Genomic DNA, 22,659 nt, shown 5'->3' with positions numbered 1-22,659 from the left:
CACCTCTGTTGTATCGTTCTTTTTGAACGCTCTATATTGTCGCAAACACTGTTGTAAACCGTTTTTCTCCATTTTCTCTTGATTGTAAACAACTTTTGAGTATCAATGAATCAATTTCAGAGGTGTTTCATCATGAGTATCTAAACCCAATCCCAGGGGTGACGGAGGAAACCATTCTTCCAAAAGTTATGTGGTAAAATTTATTTAAATTTATTTATGCAACTCTTTTATGATTAATTGCACCGAATAAAAATGGAGTAAATGATTTTTATTAATCAATTGTGTTTTATCTTGATGGAGTATGCTTAGTAAATTGCTTTTGATACTTCATGCTCGCGATTAACAGTGGATGTTTTCAAAATCTAATTTAGGCAATGATTAGAATCACAATTTCCTTTGATTGGAGTTATATTGTCTAGAATTGCATGATAAGAATTGTTATTGAATCACATAAATTTTGGTGAATGGTGGAATCCTGATCCCCGGTAAAAATTCTCTCCCATATTTTGTTAATATTTTGCATATAAAATTATTTATTTATTTTTATTAAGTCTAAAAAAAAATTATCCTTCACAAATCCGAGAGTTTGAACCTTCACTAATACAACCACGAAAAATCTCTAATCAACAGCTTTTTAATGTGTTCCAAACTCGACATCATAGTAAACAAAGGTACATCCAGCAAATGAAACTCTTCCGCCGCCAATCCGGCATTATACTCTGCAAATTTCTGCGAATTAACTACAACTGAAGCCTTCGTTTCTAGCATAGTTGTAAGCAACTCCTTTGCTGCTTCCTGCCTAACTTCAAGTTGATCAACCTACAAAAATCAATTGAAACTGTCAACAAAAACCTACTTAGCTTGAGTTTTTTCTATGTCTACCACCACAAGAATGTACTGTTACATATAAATATGTTCCACTACAAGAATGTAATGTTACATATCAATACGTAATGGTAGATATCACTACATATTGATAAGTAACAGATAGATAGTGGTATACAAGAATGTACTGTTACATATCAATATGTAATGGTAGATACCACTACATATTGATAAGTAACAGATAGATAGTGGTATACAAGAATGTACTGTTACATATCAATATGTAATGGTAGATACCACTACATATTGATATGTAACAGATAGATATTGATATGCTACTTAGACTACGCACTGATATGCTACTTACCTGTGTGTTTTCTTTGCCCTTTTTCTCTTGTATCTCTTTGACTTTTTGCTCCAAATTAGATTTAGCCCAATTTTTAACCTCAGAACGCGGAACTTCAACATCATGGAACTTCAATACTGAAGTTGTTGACAATTCAACCCCAGAGGTGGCATTAGCATGAGTTTGATCTTTCGGTGTTGAAAAACCAACTTCAGGAATGTTGACATTATCATCTGTTTGATCTTCCGTAGAACCTTGCATTTCGTTCTCAACTATTTGGTCCACATTCAACTCTTCATTGGGGTTTCTTGGAGTAGGTGTACATCCCAAGCTAACATAATCTTCCTGGCTGGATTCTCTCTGCAAAGGGAAAGCTTTCCGGTAAATATCATGCAACATGAACTCAAGCTTTGAAGCGTCAACCGGTTCGCCCTCTTGCTGCATTGTGTTGAATTCACTCCATTTGGCAGATATTGTACTCCTCAAATCATCGTATTTAATCTTCCAATCTTCTCCCCCCAATACCGAGTCCTCTTCTTCTTTCTCTTCTTCCTTCTCTTCTTCCTCTTCTTCTTTCTCTTCTTCCGATTCGGAATTGTCATCTAAACAAAAAGCATCATCATTTGCTTCCTATTGAATCCTTCTTGAAATACGATTAAGGATTTGTCTTTCTTCGTGTGTGATCTCGTCTTTGAAATCAACATGGAACTGGTGCAAATCAAATAAATGTAAAAAAGCAACTACATATTAGATATTACCAAAAAAAAAAAACATGTCGTAGTTCTTTCTCTATTAGATACACAGGGAGAACTACATATTGATATGCTAATAACTACATATCAATATGTATCACCACAAATTGATATGTTAATAACTACTACATATTGATATGCTAATATGTAGTAGCATATTGATATGCTAATATGTAGTACATATTGATATGCTAATAACTACATATCAATATGTCGAACTACATGTACTTATCAATATATATTTTTATTATGACAAAATATGTACGGCAAGTTTACCTGATACTCAGAAAGATCAATATCCTTTAGGAACTCAGCACACATCTTTGTATGATTCCACCTAGCCACTCTTGGCACATACATTCCTGCAGGTTCTGTCACTATATCCTCGGGCGCCACCAAATGGGTATGCTCCGCAAACCATGGCTGCAAAATATTGATATGCAGTATTAGATATACTATCAAAATGTAGAAAACACATAAAACAAAAACATTTTGAAGTAAAATAAACAAATAAATAGATTCTTACCAACAAATAAATAGCGCAACCATTTGTGCGTTCTATGGATTCCACGTTTTCATTCAGCTCTTTATCTAAATGAGAATGGATGAGGTCAGGCCATGAAATATTCTCATACTTCTCAAGATCAAGAACGAAACCAATATATTTTTCAGTCAAAGCGTTTGCATCACTTGTAGTGAAAAATAATGAAGTGAACATATACAGGCAGATAAGCCTAACAAGATCTTCAGCATCTTCCTCGTCTTCCTCGTCTTCTTCAGAATCTTCATTTGATTGATCACCCACGCTTTGCAGAGACTCTTCATCAGACTTCTTCTTTTTCAGATTAATTGGTGTTCGTTTAAAGATTTTCAAGATTGCCTTCACAATCATTGGCCTAGTCACTTTATCACCAGCTTTCATATCAGCAGGAAAAGTCCTTTTGAAAAATTCTGTTTCACGCCATCCACTTTTTTATTGACTTATGTAAGCCTATAATCAAGATATTCCCTATTTGGAATTCTCGGCATCCCATAAATAAGTGCCATTTCTTCTGGTGTGGATACTAGCTCATTCGGTTGGCCATGCCTTTTAAAGAAAAATATAAGCTTGTTTGGATCTTGACCCCTAACGTAGCAGCGTAACATTTTCGTCATTGCATCTTCAATCTTCAACCAATGTTCCAACTCAAATCTTGTGTACCAGAACATTAGGAACAGGTTACCGAATGATGCTTCAGAAATCATCTTCAGCTGCAACTCACTCAACTCAAGGTTTTCAGTGGACTTCGCAATAGCCTTCTTAGTGGTCCTAATAGTCTTCGCAAGCCCCCACAAGCCCCTGAAACCGCCACGGTATAAACTTCGTGGTTTTCCATCTCCTTTCTTACGCTTATTAGCACCTACACAATAACAAGAACCAAAAAATATTACAGTACATATCAATATGGTATATCAAATATGTAGTTACATCATCAACATGTAGCTGTAATATCTACCAAGTCTTGAAACTACATATTAGTAACAGTACATACGAGAATATAAGTATCTACCTCTACATATTTATATGTAATATGTTATGAGAGTATAAGTATTTACCTCTACATATTGATATGTAATATTTTATGAGAGTATAAGTATTTACCTCTACATATTGATATGTAATAGTAGATACCACTACGTATTATTTTAACTACATATCGATTTGTAATAGTACGTATGGCATATGTATCTGCTTTGATACGGTAAAAATGTAAAAACACTTAATACCAAAAACAAGCACAACAATGCATCATTACATACTCATAAACATATGTTATTAAGGATACATATTATTCATACGCTTTGTTCTTATATGTAGTTGTACTACATACCTTCTACATTTGCTTTCCCCCCTTTTGCTTTTGGTGAAGGAGTAGCAGCTCTCAAGGCAAGTGCTTTCTTCCCCTTCTCTTCCCCTACACCATATCAAATATGTAGTTAATGTATCTACCATGAACATGAAACAACTACATATCAGATACCACAACATAATGGTAATTTTATAACTACATACTGATAACTACATACGTTATTAAGAATTATCTTCACTTCTAACATTACAAACCTTCTTTCAGGAGCGCTTTTGCTTTCCCCCTTTTTGCTTTTCCCTTTCCTTTTGGAGAAGGAGTAGCAGCTCTCAGGACAAGTGCTTTGTTCCCCTTTGCTGGTGGTGAAGGAGTAGCAACCTTTGTTGCTGTTTTTCCTTTTGCTTTAGTAGCTGATGTTGTTGTTTTTCTTTTGCTTTTTGCTTCAAGAGCAACAACTGCTTTCATTCCTTTGGTTTTTGTTGTTTTTGTAAACCAAAAGTTTTGTACACATTACATATTACAGGCAGATAATAATATGTAGCACACATATCAATTTGAGATGCTATCATTATATATCAATAAGTACAAATTGCAGACAACATATTGATATGTAGTACAAATATAAATTGACACGCTTTAATATGTATTAGTTAAGCAGAACTACATTTCAAAATGTACCGCAATATCATTTTTTGAGATGATATCATTACATATTAAATAACATCACTACATTTCAATATGTAATGTGTACTACATATAACTTGTCACTATGAAGTACAAATTGAAGACAACATATTGATATGTAGTACACATATCAATTGACATACTAGATTTTAGTATGTATTAGTTAAACGGCACTACATTTTAATATGTAACAATACATATTTCAGATTTTTGAAATATTGCATGTCAATATAAAGTACAAATTAGGCTTTTGAATTGATTTACCTTCTTTCTGAGGAACCTTAGTCATACTTCTTGTTGTGGGAGATTTAGCAGGGGAGGGTTCTGTTGGTGAATCATCAGAAGATTTCCTTCTTATTTTCACTGGTGAAGGAGATTTAGCAGCAGGTGAGGATTCTGTTGGTGAATCATCAGAAGATTTCCTTCTTCTTTTCGCTGGTGAAGGAGATTTAGCAGCAGGTGAGGATTCTGTTGGTGAATCTTCGACAGATTTCCTTCTTCTTTTCGCTGGTGAAGGAGATTTAGCAGCAGGTGAGGATTTTGTTGGTGAATCTTCGACAGATTTCCTTCTTCTTTTCGCTGGTGAAGGAGATTTAGCATCAGGTGAGGATTTTGTTGGTGAATCTTCGTCGGATTTCCTTCTTCTTTTCGCTGGTGAAGGAGATTTAGCAGCAGGTGAGGATTCTGTTGGTGAATCTTCGTCGGATTTCCTTCTTCTTTTCGCTGGTGTCGCTGATGTAGGAGACACTTCAGTAATTTCTTCTGTAATCATCCTCTTAATTTTCCTACTTGTACCCATTTCTTATTCAATTGAATTAGGTCAGGAACTGAAATAGGAGATGAAACTGATCAATTTTGATTTGAAACTGAAATAGGAGATGAAACCGAGATGTTTTGAATTAGGTCTGCTGTAGATTGAAAACTGTTTTTAAAGGGTAACCTAGTAATTTGAACTTCTTTTAAACTTTTTTGGACCAGCCACTAAATGATTTTTCCCACTGGACTAGCCACTAAACCGGGTCGGGTTTAGTGGACTAAACAGGAAATTCCTCATCTTTTATTAGTTGTCCTGTTGGAGCAGTAGTTTGACAACACCCACATTTCATGTGTAATTGACATAAATGCCATCATTCCAAAAAAAAAACACCTGTTAAAACGGTCGCACCCATATACCGTGGCCATGAGGGTTCCCGAACTCCTTGTCTATATAATGCCGATAAATAGGAAATAACGGCAGTTTTTTAGGACCGTTTTTCCGTTTTCACACACGTTATAACCGTTTTTCTAAAACTGAATTTTACGTTTTTTCCATCTAAATAGCATTTTAACGTAAGTTTTTTAGATCATTTTTCCCGTTTTCACGTCAGTTATAACCGTTTTTAATAAAAAATAATATAAAAATATTTTCTTACAATTCTATATATTTTAAATTAAAGATTAAAAAATTACAACTAATATTTTTAAAATAAAAGAATAAAATAATAATATATAGAAAACGTTATTAGACCCGTTATAACTGTTTTCACGCACGTTGTAACTGTTAGATAGGAATTTCAAACCATAATTCTTTTTCATTTTCTATTTAACCGTTATAACGCCCGTTATTTTAGAATAACGTATAAATAACGCGTTTTTTATCTAAATAACGCGATTTTTGCCTGAAACGTGCTCACACCCGTCAAAACGCGTTATAACGGTCACGCTCAGTGGTCGTGACCTAAGTCGTGACCTGTTTTTCAAACCTTGGGGGTGAGATCAAGGTTTGAAAAACACCCGTTTTTTCTGAAAAAACGGCCTAACGGTCACACCCAGATACCGTGGCCGTGAGGGTCCCCGAACCCCGTGCCTATATAAAGTCGATAAAAAGGAAATAACGGTAGTATTTTAGGACTGTTTTTCCGTTTTCACACAAGTTATAACTGTTTTTCTAAAATTGAATTTTACGTTTTTTTGCTTCTAAATAACATTTTAAAGCAAATTTTTTAGACCATTTTTTCCGTTTTTACATCAGTTATAACCGTTTTTATAGAAAAAAGAATTTAAAAATATTTTTTTATAATTTTTTATTTTTTAAATTAAAAATTAAAAAATTACAATAATATTTTTGAAAATAAAAGAATAAAATAACAATATATAAAAAATGTCGTAACATCGTTATTAGACGTGTTATAACTGTTTTCACGCACGTTATAACCGTTAGATAGGAATTTCAGATCATAATTCTTTTTTATTTTCTATTTAACTGTTATAACACCCGTTATTTTAAAATAACATATAAAAAATGCGTTTTTTCCTAAATAACATGTTTTTTGTCCGAAACGTGTTCACACCCAACAAAGCGCGATATAACAGTCACACCCAGTCGTCGTGACCTGAGGTGTGTCCCGTTTTTCAAACCTTGGGTGAGATTATGTCGTAAGAGGGGAAAACTAACTCTATCTTCCATGTCAAATTCTGTAATATTGCGCCACCGGAGACTTGAACCTGGGACCTTCTGGAGGTCATCAACCTTTGAGGAACGGGGATGACCAGCTGAGCTAGCTGCCCGTTTTAAAGAGAATGGATGATTACAGATGGTTTGTCCCTTAGGGTTACATCTTCAATATCAGGAGGAACAACCTCATTATACTCAATAACAGACATAGTAATTCTGGCTTTTTTTGCCAGGAAATCTGCTACACCATTTTAAAATCTCGTAGCAAGACTAAAAGACCAACCAACATGACTTTCCAAAGTAAACTTAATGTCAATAATTAACCCATAATTCCTCCAATGAACATATGATGTTTATTCATTGATGGATTTTATTAAAGCCTCGCTATCTGACTCAAACACTACTGAAGCTAATCTTTTGCTCACATCCCAGGACACAGCAGCATCATTCGTTGCAAGGCATTCCAGTTGTTCTACTTCATAAACCTCAATCAACCCTCCATCAAAGCATCTTTCTTTTGCTCATTTGCAAGCACCTACGAAATCTCTCACATTATCCCAGTGCCACCTTTAAGAGTTTCCTTGCCAAAAAAGGCATCTATATTAATCTTATAGCAATCTCTGGTTAGAGGACTCCATGTTTGAACCTACAGATAAACAGAGGGACTTGAATACATATTACTATTATTAAGAGATAAACAATGATCACTTAGACGGAGGATACTTTCAAATAGAGAGATTCCAATTTGGCTTAACATTCTGAAAAAATAAGGCTACGCCTATCCTTCCATATAAACCAGATAGTTATCATCAGATGGTAAAGCCTTTTCACAACATCACCATTCCCACCTACATGTTGCTGAGAAACAGTATCGAACCAACTCCTAATCCAGTTCAAAAGATTAATTTTCCTATCCAGAACATTATTCATATTCACATTAATGCCTACCTATACAAATTTAGCATATTGGCATTCCATAAACGGATGATTAGAATTTTTTAAAGAGGAATCACAAATTTGACAATGAAGATCAATATCATTTTTATATCTAGAAATCTTACTTCTAGTGGGAACTATGTCTTTCAAACATTTCCAAACAAACAGTTTAGCCTTATGTGGGAGCTTAGTTCTCCATAAAGCTTTCCATACAAAATTGGGAATCTGTTGATTTCCAATAATTATATTAGAACTACTAATAAATATGTTATAAGCATTCTTAACTGAGAACACTCCTTTTTTATCTAGATTCCATATGAGTGTATCAATACCCATCTGAGGATATGCATAAAAATAATTTTGGAAGCAGTTTCAACATGAAAAACATTATTGATCGAAACATCATTCCATGTTCTTGTACCATCTAAAAAAAGATCAGAAACCACAATAAGAGTTGGGGTGATAGCCTCAGTTAGTGCATGTTATAAATGTGTAGCATGTTGAGCCTTAGTCTATGTTTTTATAAGTTGGTTTTACATCATTTCGGCAGAAATTTTAGTTGTTGACCACGTTTGTTTATTTTATTTAACTTTTGTTATTTATATTCTTTTTACGTTCAATTAGGGTCATCCATTTTGTATCAATATTCCATAATTTGAGTTGTTGGATTTTGACGTCTATTTTTATGAAATTGGTTATTAATTTTAAAAGTGTACATTTGTGATTAAGACTTGAATCAACCTAATTAAAAATTTTAATTACACATGTTCATTCGAACTTACTGTTGTAATAACATTTCTATAGCCGATACTACACTAATATTTCATACTTCATCAATCCACTACATCATATTATACTTAGGACATTTCCCAAAATGTTAATTCATATGCTTCCACTGCTTCTGAAGTGTGCATTAGCATACAGGTGTTACAATTAGGTTTTGTGCAATCAATAATTTATGGGCATAATATTTTATTTGATGATTTCCTCCAGGGTGGTGGCCCTTAGTTTTTTCAATTTTGCTTTAACTTTGAAGTTTCTGCACAATTTTGTTTCTTTTTCACTTTCTTTAGATTTCACAATATCGTCTATCCACTGCATTTCTTCACGACAATTAGGATATTGACATTGCAAAATTTTTTTTATCTTTTTGTGATTCAATGATCATTTTGACGCCAGAACAACCTAGTTGTGGACACTTGTCTTACATCCAAGGGCACAATGGGCAACCTCTTTTGCTTACACAAGATTTTGTTTTCTTTGCTTTTATTAGAAAACTTATTTATAGTGTTGATTGTTAATAGTTTAGTAGGTGATTGTATTTTCAGCAACTGTGTTGAAAGCATTAGCAACAACCATGTTGTTTTATAGCTCAAAAACTAGACATTACGAGTTTTCTTGTATTTTGTTTACACTCCTCTCACACCGCACCCCGATCATGGTCATCTTAACAGACAAATGGAAATGCAGTTTAAAATTGAATCTAGAATCGGTTTTGGTGCTCTCTCATAAATCTTTAAAAACAATTTTTTTTAGTCAAGCTCTGCAAATCGGCAACTGACTCAGCGACTTTTATCATTACATATATAGTTTTTCGTGCAATTCTTCATTAATTCAGGGTAATTTTAGTGTTTAATTCTTCTTGTTTTCATTTTTATCATGTTTAGTAGTCATTAATTCAAGTGATTTCATGGATTGTCCTAAAACCACTTCCGTTGATGAAAATCATTCAGATAAGTTAGGTTTTAATAATGGTAAATTTCATCAAAAATCCCTTCGATCGAATTACCTGATGATCTCTTTGAAGAGGGTTTGAATCCTTGGAAATTATCTCTCATAGGAAGATTAAACTTAAAGTAGATAAAGTTTGTAGATATTGTTATAATTTTACGTCAACAATGGAAATTAGTTGGAGACTGCAAACTTATTCCACTGAGGAGAGGTTTCTTCACTATTAAACTAGATAATGAGATTGATCATCAATACATTAAAGCTGGTAAGTGGGAAGTGTTAGAACATTGCTCGGTCGAACTCGCATGCGTTGTTATATCAAGCATGTTTGTCAATGTTAGTGATCAAAACTATAAGTCTTGATTTCTAGCCTACATAGCTAAAAGTCTCGGACTAGGATACAAAGTGTAGTTGAGCTCAAGACTCCATGGCAATCATCATACAAGACGAAGGACTACTCAAGGAACTGGTGGATCTTCATCGACTAAAAGGTATGTGGAGACTTGAACTTATCTGTCACTCAAAAGTCTATCTACTCTATCTCCTACTCTTGAGACAAAAGTCGTGCTGATGTATATATTTTCATTATACACATTTGTTTTTTCGAGCCGAGTATAACTCGCCTATCTATTTCTCGAAATATGTGTTGGTAAGATTTCGCTTTAGCCAAATTCATCTTTACCTAGTGACGAAAGTCATGTTATGTTTCAATCACTTTGGAAATTGCTTTGACGAATAATGGTATGTGAATAACGGATACATAACGTCCTCTGAGAATGTTTCAATGATTGAAATGAGAGTTTAGATTACAAAACCATTGGTAGGATATAAGCATTGTTGTGGAAACACATATATGTATAAGTCCTTATTCCTTGAACCAAAGTTTAAGAACTTTGTTGATCAAGAGAAACGGAATGTGGCGTGAGCCAAGTCTGCGAACTGGCGAAAGTTCTCGACCCGAGAATTTCTGCTGGAGTTTGTGAACTCCTTCCGTGAGCCTAAGTCCGCGAACCCAGTTCGCGAACTTGAGCAGGTTATATCTAAAACCGGTTGTTCTTGAACTAGTGTTTATATAAACTAAAGAATGCTTTTGTAAACCGTGGCTAAAGTCCATGAACCGATTCGAGTGAATCAAGCCGTTTTTGCTTCGATTGTGTCTTGTGTAGTTACATAAGATCTAAGCAATTGAAAAACTCTCTAACTAGTTCATTTGAGTCATTTGGACTAGTTATGGTGAAGAAGAATATGGTGGATATGAAAGTGATCATATCGCTAACCATTTGGTTAACTATTGTTGAACCAACAAATGTTAATGTTTGGGAACGGTTCGTAAACCCAAAATTGGACATTACATTTGTGTGTAACTAGCTAAGTTTTCGATCCAACGGTTGAGAAATATTATCTTGAATCTAATCAGGTTTTCATCTAACGGTGAATATTGAATGCTTTGTTACCAAGCTAACATTGATTGCAAACCCTGATTTGAAGACTATATAAAGGAAAACTCTAGCAACTGGGAAAACTAATCCCCACACCTTACGTGTGATCCTAGTTGAATAGATAGAGTCGATTCTCCTTTAACCTTTGGTTTCTACTTCTAAACCAGGTTAACGACTTAAAGACTTCATTGGGATTGTGAAGCCAGACCGATACTACTTTTCTTGTAGTTGTGTGATCTGATCTTGCATCTTCTATTGTTACGAGCACGATTGTAATAATTGGCTCGAGACTTATATCTCCGATAGGAAAGATAGAAAAGTAATCACAAACACTTCGTCTCATCGTTTGTGATTCCACAATATCTTTTTTCGCTGCGTCGATTAGGACTATTGTGAGGTGATTGATAATACTAGGATGTTCTTCGGGAATATAAGTCCGGTTTATCAATTGGTTCCCGTTCACCTTGATTTATCAAAAGACGGAACAAAACTCATAGGTATATTCGTGGGAGAAGGATTTATCTATCACCGTAGACTTTTCTGTGTGATGCAGATTTGTTTATTAAAGTCTTCGACTTTGGGTCGTAGCAACTTTTAGTTGTGGGTGAGATCAGCTAAGGGAATCAAGTACGTAGCATCCTGCTGGGATCAGAGGCGTAGGAGCATAACTGTACCTTGGATCAGTGTGAGATTGATTGGGGTTCAACTACAGTCCATACCGAAGTTAGTTTGGAGTAAGCTAGTGTCTGTAGCGGATTAATACAGTATATATTCAATCTGGACTAGTTCCCGGGGTTTTTCTGCATTTGCGGTTTCCTCGTTAACAAAATTATGGTGTTTGTGTTATTTCTTTTTCGCATTATATTTTGTTATATAATTGAAATATCACAGGTTGTGCATTGTTCAATCAATTATAATATCTGACCTTTTGGTTGTTGATTTAAATTGATTGATACTTGGATATTGGTCTCTGGTACCATCCAAGTTATCTCTCTTTGATAAAGACTCGCAGATTTCTATTTGCTTGAGTAAAGATCAAATTGAGAGATTGAGATATAAACTCTTTGATATACTTTTATCTAGATTGAGTCTGACTGTCTAGTTGATTCTCTAGAAAGTATATTGGAGTTTGTCCATACAGATTTCTAAGCGAAATATTGGGTATGGTTGTTGTACCCCCACTTTTTCAATTGGTATCAGAGCAGGCAAACACATTCAAGACCTTACAAGTCTGTGTTTGTAGCGATCTGAGGATGGACGATAGTGTCTCTGACAAACACATCACCAGAAATAAAGGCTCTATCTTGTCTAATTCTATTAAAGAGAAAGATTCCTCAATCTCGAATATAGACGAACCATGTGTTCCAACAATACAGACAGGACCCGACATGTGTTATCACGATTACCCCTCAAAAGAGTGTTTCTCTCTAAATGAACAGGAAATAGCTAAAGAGAGTGAACTGCTAATAAGTTTTGTTAAAGTTCAAGCTGATCAGTTGAAACAACATGTCAAAATTCTTCTTGGGGAAATAAGAGACTACAACTCCAAAAACTCTGAAGCTCTGCTTTTTCTTAAGGCTTGTCTTGAAAGAGATATATTGGAAATCAAACATCGTTTGAACAAGCTCGCAATTCAAGGATGTTTCAGGAATATCTCTAGACCATCTTCCTCATCCACAACTGTGACTGAGGAAGATCCAAGAAAAAAGTCAAGGTCTTTTTCTTGTGGAAAATATGTGGATATACCCTCTTGTCAAAAAGGGTGAACACTACATGAAGGAAGGAAATCTCCACAGAATGTTAAGATAGTACTTTCTAACATACATAAAGTATGTCCCTTTTGTGATTCAAGTGGACCGGTCAGGAAAATGAGAAACTCTAGTTTGAGTAGAAATTCCCTTGTTCATCTTCAACCCACCTTTGACGTAATATTCAAAGGAATAACTGACATTCGTATGTCTAAACCAATTGGTTTCAGTACTCATCCTGTGTATCCTACCAGGAAAGTTAGTTCTATGAGTTCCTTAAATGTTCTGACTCAGAAAAAAGGTCTTAACAATCTGAGAGAAGATCAGAATCGTTTCATATTCAAAAGGGGAGTTAATAATACATTTAATGTGAACAAGGTATCAAGAAGCCGACCTACTTCAAGTAAGAATCAATTCTCTGAGTCATGTTTTTGTAAGGATGAATTTTATGCTTACCTTTCACATCATAATGGTTTTCCTCCAATTTTTCGTAAGGAAAAAGATAACCAAAGGCAATATCCATTTAATGAGCCAATGGCTCATACTTGTGTGAATTAATCACAAGGGTTAAGAACTTGCTCATAAAAATCATGTTGAGCAAGATGTGTAAAATTCAGGTATTCCTTAGCAATTCGGTATTCTGCTTAGTTGAGCTATCCTCTTATCGTTTATAGCTAATCTAGTGCCTGTAGACAATATTTCCTAGAATGTTTTTTTTTTGTTTTATCATTTCTCTCTTTATGCAATTCTTTTGCATCTTTGTGGGCAGCTACACTTGTGCTCTAAATTACTCCTATAGTAAGGAATTTATTGAGCCATTTATGATTTTTCATGTAGCAAAAGTTCTTTTGTTGTTTTTATTTCTTATGGGCCATGTTGTATTCGTATGTGTACACGGGTTAACATCACGAGTCAACAGTTTGTAAACCCTAAAAGGTCTTCTTCACTAAGAAACCATATAAATACCAAACCTCTGAGTCACGTTTGCGTACTCTGGGTTATTTTGGTTTATCAAGAATGTCGTCCTCTTCACAATCGTGTGGTTTTGCTAAAGGCTTTCTTGATAAAGGTATTGGTTTTGAATCCGAAGGGAGGAAGAAAAGAACCCTTGTAGATGAAAATCATCCCAATGCCTCGTGTTACTATGTGTATACTCATGAGAATGTTGAGAAGCATGATATGATTTCTGCTGAAGTGGTCCATGACTTTCTTAAGTATTTTGAGGAAGCAAAACTGCAGCTCGTTGATACTCTAAGAAGTATTGATGTGTTGAAAACTGAGTTGAAAAAGGTTTCAACTGACCTTGGTCTCATAAAATCTCACATCAATGATCTTCATAAATAGAATCTCTTCTCTGAAGATGCAATGGATGCTGCTAATCACAAGCTCAAAGACGCCAAGACTCGTGAGGATCCTGAACCGTCTATTTGACCTTAGTTCGTGTTCGGCCATGGCACTGGAGTCTGCTTTTGTTCCCTAGCTTGTTGATTTCTCTTATTACCTAATAAATCTTCCTTTTTTTTTGTTTAGTAGAATAACTAGAGTTTGGAATAGCCATTATTGTGTTTGCACATAGCTATATCCAACGTTTTCATCTTCTTGTTTTTAGATTTATTGGTTTAAGTTCTAAATTTGTTTGGAAGATGATATTTGCAGTATTAATCTTTATGATTTTATATATTGCAATATTGTTATGGGATTTGTGTGTTTACGTCTGTGAACTTGACTATCCCATATCTTGTAAAAAGTAAAGTCTTTCGTATGTCGATATTCATATGTTGATAAAAGAATGAATAGACTTTTGACAAATACAAAAGTTAAGCCTATTATGTCAATTATTGATGGAAGATAGGTTAAAATCTTTTGTTTTACAGGATTATGTCTATTGAATATCGTTATGCGAATAGTGATGGAAAATAGAATGAATCCTTGTGTATTCTGCAGTAATTGATCTTCCTTGATCCGTATTTTATGTATTACTATGAGTCTCTGTAAAGTGTCTTATGTTGAGCATTGAACGACCAAGTTGATTATTTTTATGATTAGTTATGTTGTTGTTCCGTGAAGTACTTTATGTCGAGCATTTTCAACTAAATTAATCATCTTGATTGGTTATTTAGTTGTTGCTCCGTAAGTTTTCTTATGTCGAGCACGACCAATTAAATTGATTACTTTTGTGATTAGTTTGATTGTTTATTTCGATTATATTGATTATGGGTTCTCTTGTGATTAATCTAATTGTATTTTTTAAGTCTCCATAAGTTCACTTATGTTGAGCATTTGTCAATTAAATTAATCATGAATTCTCTTGTGGTTAGTTTAATTGAATATTTTGGATTCAAATTCATACTTGTATGTGATTTTTTATGTCCAAAGAAATCCTTCTTTTCTTTCTAAATTAAGGTCGCTCTTGTTGTTCTTTCGGGAATGACATTAAATGGGGGAGAGTTCTTTTTGAACTTGCGCTTAATTGCCAAATCTTTGTGGGGGAGTGCGGATGTGGAATATTTTAGGGGTTATCTTGTATCTTTAAACTCCTTGATGAATGCATTTATCTTCGGATTTATGATTGCATCTAAACAAGATGATATATTTTTACTTTCTTTTGGTCAAGAAATATCTCTTTCCGAAATTTCATTAGGATCCGTTCTTGTACCTTTGCCAATTTTATTGACAAAAAGGGGGAGAATTAATATGTAGTTCACACTACAAATACATATGGTTTTCGGATCATTATGTAAGGAGGAGTGGTTTCCATGTGAGATGGAGTATTGACTAAGGGGGAGTGATACATATCACCATAGTATTGTTGTTGAAGTTGTGATACAATTGGACTTTGACGTTGTGTAATGATACTATGAAATTGTATAACAATGATTGAGAACTATTGTTTTCTTGTTGTTATAGCTACGGATTTTCAACAACGATGATGCTAAACTTACAACCTTTGGGATCATTGGAGTACTTGGAAGTGACGAAGATTTCGAGTAATGTTGAAGATTAGGCATGTGGAATAGGAGCTACAAAAGTTTATTTATTTATTTTTTGTATTCCATATGTATTAATAGTTTTGTCACTAAAATTGACAAAGGGGGAGATGGTTAGAGCATTGCTCGGTCGAACTCGCATGTGTTGCTATCTCAAGCATGTTTGTCAATATTAGTGATCAAAACTATAAGTCTTGATTTCCAGCCTACATAGCTGAAGGTCTCGGACTAGGATAGAAAGTGTAGTTGAGCTCAAGACTCCATGGCAATCATCATACAAGACGAAGGACTACTCAAGGAACTGGTGGATATTCATCGACTAAAAGGTATGTGGAGACTTGAACTTATCTGTCACTCAAAAGTCTATCTACTCTATCTCCTACTCTTGAGACAAAAGTCGTGTTGATGTATAGACTTTCATTATACACATTTGTTATTTCGAGCCGAGTATAACTCGCCTATCTATTTCTCGAAATATGTGTTGGTAAGCTTTCGCTTTAGCCAAATTCATCTTTACGTAGTGACGAAAGTCATATTATGTTTCAATCACTTTGGAAATTACTCTGACGAAAAATGGTCTGTGAATAACGGATACATAACGTCCCCGGAGAATGTTTCAATGATTGAAATGAGAGTTTAGATTACATAACTATTGGTAGGATATAAGCATTGTTGTGGAAACACATATATGCATAAGTCTTTCTTCCTTGAACCAAAGTTTGCGAACTTTGTTGATCAAGAGAAACGGAATGTGGCGTGAGCCAAGTCCGCGAACTCAGTCCACGAACTAGTGGAAGTTCTCGACCCGAGAATTTCTGTTGGAGTTTGTGAACTCCTTCCGTGAGCCTAAGTCCGCGAACCCAGTCCGCGAACTTGAGCAGGTTATATCTAAAACCGGTTGTTCTTGAACTCATGTTTATATAAACTAAGGAATGCTTTTGCAAACCGTGGCTAAAGTTCATGAACCGATTCGAGTGAATCAAACCGTTTTTTCTTCGATTGTGTCTTCTGTAGTTACATAAGATCTAATCAATTGAACAACTCTCTAACTAGTTCATTTGAGTCATTTGGACTAGTTATGGAGAAGAAGAATATGATGGATATGAAAGTGATCATGTGGCTAACCATTTGGTTAACTATTGTTGAACCAACAAATGTTAATGTTTGGGAACGGTTCGTAAACCCAAAATTAGACATTTCGTTTCTGTGTAACAAGCTAAGTTTTCGATCCAACGGTTGAGAAATATTAGCTTGAATCTAATCAGGTTTTCATCTAACGGTGAATGTTGAATGCTTTGTTACCAAGCTAGCATTGATTGCAAACCCTGATTTGAAAGACTATATAAAGGAGAACTCTAGCAACTGGGAAACCTAATCCCCACACCTTACGTGTGATACTAGTTGCATAGCTAGAGTCGATTCTCCTTTAACCTTTGGTTTCTTCTTCTAAACCAGGTTAACGACTTAAAGACTTCATTGGGATTGTGAAGCCAGACTGATACTACTTTTCTTGTAGTTGTGTGATCTGATCTTGCATCTTCTATCTTTACGAGCACGATTGTAATAATTGGCTCGAGATTTATATCTCCGATAGGCAGGATAGAAAAGTAATCACAAACACTTCGTCTCATCGTTTGTGATTCCACAATATCTTTTTTCGCTGCGTCGATTAGGATTATTGTGAGGTGATTAATAATACTAGGCTGTTCTTCGGGAATATAAGTCCGGTTTATCAATTGGTTCATGTTCATCTTGATTTACCAAAAGACATAACAAAACTCATAGGTATATTCATGGGAGACGAATTTATCTATCACCGTAGACTTTTCTGTATGATACAGATTTGTTTATTAAAGTCTTCGACTTTGGGTCGTAGCAACTCTTAGTTGTGGGTGAGATCAGTTAAGGGAATCAAGTACGTAGCATGTTGTTGGGATCAAAGGCGTATGAGCATAACTGTACCTCGGATCAGTGTGAGATTGATTGGGGTTCAACTACAGTCCAGACCGAAGTTAGTTTGGAGTAGGCTAGTGTCTGTAATCAATCTGGACTAGATCCCGGGGTTTTTCTGCATTTGCGATTTCCTCGTTAACAAAATTCTGGTGTCTGTGTTATTTCTTTTCCGCATTATATTTTGTTATATAATTGAAATATCACAGGGTGTGCGTTGTTCAATCAATTAGAATATCCGACCTTTTGGTTGTTGATTTAAATTGATTGATACTTGGATATTGGTCTTTGACCACTCAAGTGTGCAAACGGGTACGCACACTTAAGTAGCCGTACTGAGTTTGAGTTCGCCAGTATGCGAACGGGTACGCATACCTCCAAACACAGTAGAAATTCCCGGACCCAAACCTTACGCCAGTACACATACGGGTATGTGTACTTAGGTACTCGGAATTTCAAAACTAACAGGTGCGCATACGGGTATGCATACTATAGTTCCGGTCATGGATCACATATATGCAAGAACACATAATATGTTCATAATCCAATAATGGTTAAGTATTTTAAACTCTATTTCAAGACATAAAGAGGAATCGCGGCAGGTAAAGGTGGCATCAAAAGGTATGCGGCCGCGCCACTTCGCCGACCGGTTCGCCCTAGCTGGCGACGTCGTACCATCGGCCGACCATTCCCATACTGCTGCCTGCCGACCCCTCTTTCCCATCGACCAATCAAATCGCACTAAACACGCATCCTACAATTTTAATTAAAGTTGGAAGTTGGCTGGTCGACACACCTAATTCCTTAAGGAATCGAATATAGTCTGCCCATGTCAGTCTTAAAACAATCACGTACGCATGATTTGGCCGGCCAATTCAACAAGCTTGGCTTCCTCCCAGCGTGACCAAACAAGCTCCATGGTGTTCACCGGCGGGCCCACTACTATTCCAACCAATCGGAATTCTCCTAACTCGCCAGCAACAACCCTAATCGCTGGCCAAAAGTAGGCTAGTTGCGTTGTTGAACAAAGGGTTTAACGAGTTAAGACTGGCCATGGCAGTCTCAAATTCATCGCGGTCGTCAACTTAGCCAGCCTAGTTGGATGGATTAGATTTCGTTTTGAGCGACCAATGATGTGTCGATATGCTCACCAACGGATCGCCTTTAGCCCTGGAAAATCGAATTGATCTCAGCCCGCGTTGGCTCAAAGTAGGTTGGCCACGCGGCTTTAAAAGCCTCAAGATCGATCAACGACGGCGCATTACTGTCGCAAAGCAATCTCGGGCATCCAACTTCGCCAGCCGAATCGACCGGCCTAGATCTGATTTCGGGAACCAATGAGATACCGCCTTGATCACTGGCATCCCCTCTTCAACAAGAACTGGTCGTCCAATCCTCAGCCTATCTATATGAATCCTGGTGGCTGCCCAAAGTTAGTTGTCCACGCTCTCATAAGAGTCTTAAGTAATTCAACATCATCACATCACTGCCGCAAACGATCGCAGCCAACCAATTTGTCTAGCCAATTTAATCGGTCTAGATCTAATTTAGGGCGACCAATAGGATGTCAAAATGGCTACCATCCACCACTCTCCTATAAGGACCGACCGGCTCACCTTTGATATACATGAATACCTTCTGGCAGATTCCTGAAGATAGACGGTCATGCTCCTTTTAAGACATTAAGCTCTGCGACTAATCTAAACGAGCTTTATACAACAATGCTTCATGAGTATCGATTATTCTGAGTTGCTTGCTTAAAAGCGATGCTTTATATGCATCGATTACATGTTATTTCTTGCGGAAAGTCTCATGGATTGACTTATAATATATGACCGCCCGCCGTCAAAATAATTAGGTATTGCAAGCAAGATCCACTCAGCAGCCTGCTGTAAATTTTTCTACAAAAAATACTCGAGACATCAAACATGTCACAAACTGGGGGACGTTCATCAGGGTATTGGTCTGGCGGTTTATATCGTGTAGCGTGCAACACGCCCATTATGAGAAAGTGTCAGGAAAGGCGGACAGTTAGTGATAGTAGAGAAAAGTAGTGGGAATAAAACCAACCAGTCTTCCTTACGATAGGGACGTGGTTTTCATCATTCAGCACGATCTCCACTTCTCCATCACTCAACTACGTCCACTTCCTATGAGACATGGTGCGTTCAATTATGACTTGTATAAATAGGTTTTCAACCTATTTTAACAACAAGTGTTATCAACACAAGTATCCAGAAAACACCAAGAACTTATAGCTTATTGCTCGGTCGAACTCGCATGCGTTGCTATCTCAAGCATGTTTGTCAATGTTAGTGATCAAAACTATAAGTCTAGCCTATTTATAGATGTCTCGGACTAGGACATAGATTGTGTAGTTGAGCTTAAATTTCACGACGTTCGTCATTTGAAGATGAAGAACTACTAAGGGGAGCTTGTGGAACCTCATCGAAAAAAGGTATGTGGAGACTTAAATTCATCTATCACTAGGAAAGTCTATTTCTACTCTATCTCCTATATTCAGACATAAGTCGTATTACGATATAGTTTTCTATATACACATTTGATATTTCGAGCTGAGTATATCTCGCTTACATATTTCTCGAAATATGTGTTGGCAAGCTTTAGCTTCGACCAAGTTCATCTTATATCATGAAAAAATTATCGAGTAACATCTTACATGGTTTGTGTGATACAATCATTTGGTGTAGACTTGGAATGCTAATTACTTCTCTAAGAAAGTTTCAATGATTGAAATGAAGAGTTGAGATTATGTAACCATCTTTGGATATAAGCATATATAGTGTGTTCGCACATTAGTGAATAAATCCATAAATCGGGAGCCAAGTGTATGCATATGTGTGTATACGAAATTGGTGAAGGAGACAAGTTAAGTATGCGTACCCGTATGCATACTGGCGGAAGTTCACGTCCGTGAATTTCTGCTGAGTTTGGGAATTGACAAACTCTTAACTAGTCACCTTAAGTATGCGTACCCGTACGCATACTGGCGGAAGTTCTCGAACCAAAAATTTCTGCTGATTTTGGAAATTAAACAAACTCAAATCCGGTTGCAAACCCTGATTTGAAACTGGATTGCAAGCCCCGATTTGAAAACTATATAAAGGAGAACTCTAGCAACTGGGAAACCTAATCCCCACAAGGTAACTTGGATTGAATGCTTTGTTACCAAGGTAACTTGGATTGCAAACCCTGATTTGAAAACTATATAAAGGAGAACTCTAACAATTGGAAACCTAATCCCCACACCTCCTGTATGATACCAGTTGCATAACTAGATTCGATTCTACTTTAACCTTAGGTTTCTTCTCGAGACCCCGTAGGTTAACGACTTAAAGGCTTCATTGGTATTGTGAAGCCAGACCGAACTACTTTTCTTGTAGTTAAGTGATCTGATCTTGTTGTATCTATCGTACGAATACAACTGTAAAATTGGCTTAAGATTTATTTCTCCAATAGGTAAGATAAAAAGTAATCACAAACATGTTCGTCTCATCATTTCTGATTCCACAATATCTAGTTTCAACATCATACGATTTAGATTATTGTGAAATGATTGATAATACTAGGATGTTCTTCGAGAATATAAGACCTGTTTTTCAATTGGTTCCTGTTCACCTTGATTTATCAAAATACGGAACAAAAACCCTTGGGTATTTCTGTGGGAGACAGATTTATTCAATTCTATAGACTTTTCTGTGTGAGACAGATTTGTTTATCAAGTCTTCGACTTTGGGTCGTAGCAACTCTTGGTTGTGGGTGAGATCAGCTAAAGGAATCAAGTGCGTAGTATCTTGCTGGGATCAGAGACGTAAGGAGCGCAACTGTACCTTGAATCAGTGTTAGGTTGATTAGGGTTCAACTACAGTCCAGTACGAAGTTAATTGGTAGTATGATAGTGTCTGTAACGGCTTAATACAATATGGTGTTCAATCTAAACTAGGTCCCGGTTTTTCTGCATTTGCGGTTTCCTCGTTAACAAAATTCTGGTGTTTGTGTTATTTCTTTTCGGCATTATATTTTGTTATATAATTGAAATATCACAAGTTATGCGTTAAGATCGATCAATTAGAATACCCAACCTTTGGCTGTTGATTTACATTGATTGACACTTGAACATTGGTCTTTGGTACCGTTCAAGTAACTCCTCTTATATTCAATCGGGCTCGCAAATTTCTATTTGTTGATTGCGGATTGAATTAAGAGTTACAGATATTAAACTCTTTGATATACTTTATTATATATTGAGTTTGACTGTCTAGTTGATTCTCTAGAAAGTGTATTGGAGTAAGTCCTCTCAGATTACCAAACGAATTGTTGGGTGTGGTTGTTAGATCCCCGCATTTTAAATTTGGTATCAGAGCAGGCAAACACGTTAAAGACCTTATAAGTCTGTGTTTGTAGCGATCTAATATGGACAAAGGTGTTATCTCTATAAACATACCACCAGTCTTCGATGGCTCAAATTACTTGTGGTGGAAAATTGCGTGTGTTTCGTCAAGCGCGGGATTTTCAATCATTGGTTTATGTAGTTAATGGCTATGATGCTCCCGTTGTGGCAATAGGAAATGCAACCGTTCCTAAGGATATTGGTGCATATGATGCTGCAGAGATACTTGTTGCAAAGCAAAACTCTGACGGTTTGAATGCCATCATACATGCCATTACCCCAGATCTTCAGCACCATGTGACTACGTGCACTCGGTCTAAAGATGTTTGGAATATGTTAGAAACCGTATTCGGAGGAAATACCAGTGAGAAGGAAACTAGGCTTCAAAACCTAAATTCCGATTGGGAAAAACTTCGTACGGCAGATAAAGATTCATTTGATGAGTTTAATCACAAAGTGTCTGAAATTGTTAATGCATCGTTTACATTGGGTAAGACTATTCCTAAAAAGGACATTGTGATGAAAATTCTCAGATCGCTGCCATCCAGATACGATTCTAAGAAGCATGT

The sequence above is a fragment of the Papaver somniferum genome, unplaced genomic scaffold (genome assembly GCF_003573695.1).
Source record: "Papaver somniferum cultivar HN1 unplaced genomic scaffold, ASM357369v1 unplaced-scaffold_132, whole genome shotgun sequence".
Classification (NCBI taxonomy): domain Eukaryota; kingdom Viridiplantae; phylum Streptophyta; class Magnoliopsida; order Ranunculales; family Papaveraceae; genus Papaver; species Papaver somniferum.
This window is presented reverse-complemented; position numbering follows the sequence as displayed.